The sequence below is a fragment of the Nyctereutes procyonoides genome, unplaced genomic scaffold (genome assembly GCF_905146905.1).
Source record: "Nyctereutes procyonoides isolate TBG_1078 unplaced genomic scaffold, NYPRO_anot_genome, whole genome shotgun sequence".
NCBI lineage: Eukaryota > Metazoa > Chordata > Mammalia > Carnivora > Canidae > Nyctereutes > Nyctereutes procyonoides.
In genome coordinates, this window is record NW_026575117.1 from 16793650 (window position 1) to 16796411 (window position 2762).

General features: G+C 31.7%; 1 long non-coding RNA gene across 1 annotated transcript; it reads left to right on the forward strand.

Annotated features, from left to right (window-relative positions):
* Positions 1–774: 774 nt before the first annotated feature.
* Positions 775–1302, forward strand: LOC129515266 (uncharacterized). Its single transcript, XR_008665546.1, has 2 exons — positions 775–1042; positions 1158–1302. It is a non-coding gene; the product is annotated as an uncharacterized LOC129515266 (long non-coding RNA).
* The last annotated feature ends 1460 nt before the right edge of the window (positions 1303–2762 follow it).

Here is a 2762-nt window from a genome sequence, read left to right on the forward strand (position 1 = left end):
CTTTCCCCCAAGGGAAGATTTGTTCACATTATAGAGGAAAACACACACGCACACACACACACACACACGATTCCAACCCTCCTTTCAGAGGGATGGACAAGTGTACTAGCAGCTTCTAGGTGAATTCAGAGTTTTGTAATTCCAGAGTACCTCTCTCCTGATGCAAATCCTCTATGCATGCAGGGGTCATTTGGTCCTCATCATGCCATGGCAGGAGATTTGAATTTGGGTCTGGGGAATTGATTTAAGCTTCTTTTTGAGTAAAAGATCTTTTCATTAATCTAGAGGTTTGTGTGTATTGGGTAATATCTTGTAATCTGTACAGTTTCAGACTTAAACTTTACCATCTTTCCTCTCTTAGAAAATAAATGGTAAAAAAAAATCACTCCTACCTAATTAAAGTACAAGGCTAACTCCCATACCTTATACTAAAATTAGTACCGTGACTTTTATGTGAGTCCCATATGTTTTAATTCCATGTTGTAATTTAACACCCTACAATAAAAGAAAAAAAAAGAAATATAAGTTAACTTAATAGAAATTTTGATCTGAAAAATAGCAATATAAAGCTCGAAGATTGGCATAGACCTAAGAGCTAGGAAATTCTCATGACTTGGGACTTTAACAAAACTTTAATTTTATTTTGCTCTTGCCACTTTCTTTAAAAGACCATTTTGCACTTCTAAGAGGTTTGTATTACTTTTTATATACCAAACTAACAAAGCCATCTGTGATTTTCTTCTTGTACTCCTTAAAAATATTCTCTTGGCATCTAATCAGAAACTAATTCATACTATAGTTGAGTCTTATATTTCCAGTAAATTTTTTTAAAGAATAAATTAGTGTAGATATCTAAACTGGACCATAGTTTATCTCTTTGAAAATAATGAGGAATCATCAAGTATTTCCAGGTCTTTAAAGTGAAGTCAGATGAGTCCAAGAAATAAGTTGAATGTCTAATATCTCCTTGGAAAGTCGGATAATCTTCTTTGAACACATCTAATTGCCATAAGTGGAACATTCCTGCTGCCAGCTACATTAGGTGAGTTTATATTTAAAATTTGTCCTTTCAGGGCTCTCATAAAAAAATAACCAAGAATAGTACAATGATCATTAGACTACAGATTAAATTATAACAGAAAAATAAATTGTTTCAGGTAGCACAGAGAGAAAAGTAACATTGCTCTCAATCAGTCTGTGAGATCCTTGGACACAGCAAACTGTCTACAGCTATGTTTCCAGCTCTCACAGTTTTTACTCTAAAGGATATCTTTGGAAGGTTCATTTCTCAATACTCCAAGGTAGGCCAAAATTGTCTTGTGCTATGGATCTCCAGTGCACTATGGCTAGCAAAGTTACATATAGCATGGCGTAATTCATATTTGATAATGATTAAATACTAATTATATAATTTAAAGGACATATGAAAACTGATATCATTTTGGATTGTAATCATGACTTCCTGATATTCTAAATTAGTGTATGTCTAATATATGTGTATATATATATAGTGTATGCATAATATATGTATATTATAATTTTTATATATATAAAGTGTTATATATATGTATATGTATATATATATATATATATATATATATATATATAAAGCTGAATCGTTCTATTAAAGCTGAATGCTTCCAATACCCAGTTCTTCTACTAGAAAGTCAATGAAAACTAAATATGTATGTCTTTCCTATTCTTCAAAAGGTTATTTTCCATTTTCCCTCTTACATTTCTTTTAGAATTTTCCAAATGTTTAAATGCCAAAAGGCAAGTAGATTGAAAGTATGTATTTGTACAACGTAAGTCCTCATCATGCTAGGAGGATACACTACAAAGTATTTGGTCACTGTTCATTTGTTCTGAAAAATCTGTTCCTCATTTCAAAACTCTGATTGATATTTAATTTTTACATGGAATCTTTGCCTACATTAAGCAGTTATCTCATGTAATTTTCCTTTTACCTGATTGCTGAGATTTTGGGACTATATCACAGTGTTGTGTGATCATTTTCATGCATATTGATCAGATATAGTAGAAGCTTTTTATGGGTTTTAAAGAGAGGAAATTATGAAATGGAAACAATTGTTTATTGGGCATATTCTATGTGCTGGACACTATACAAAGTGTGTTACATAGATTATTGTAAGAATCTTTGTAATTGTTTTATTATATCCTCCCCTTTTAGGAAAATAAAACATACAATTGTCACCAAACTGGAATCAAACTTTGGAACTTTCACTCCAAAAGCTCTTTCTGCCATCTTTTCTTAAAGGATCAGGATAATTTCTGAGTTTCTGAGCATTTCCTGTTATAAATCATTATGACATAAGTGTTGGCTTGGACTTAGAATAATTTGATTGCAGTTGGTGGAATTACAAATGAAACAGTTGGGTAAAATTGATGATGAGTGGTAAGAATCACAGCTATAGACAGTTAATTCATAAAATGTTAAAATACTGCTACTGTTTTTCATCTATATCTGAAACCCTCAGAAGGAAAAAGGTAATACAGTATTTTCTGGAACACATAGATACAGAGTCAAACTTCTACTCTCCTCTTCTTTGGACAATGAGACTGAGGCTCTCTCCAACTAGGAATACTTTAACTGAATCCCATGTCATTTTGGACTGACATGGTATATCAATCCTTCCAGGAGCAATAAAATTATCTGGAAGTATATGCACATACATGTTTCTTTTAAAAAATAAAGAAAAAGAGTAATCATAAATCACTTACATGTCTATTATTGAACAGTT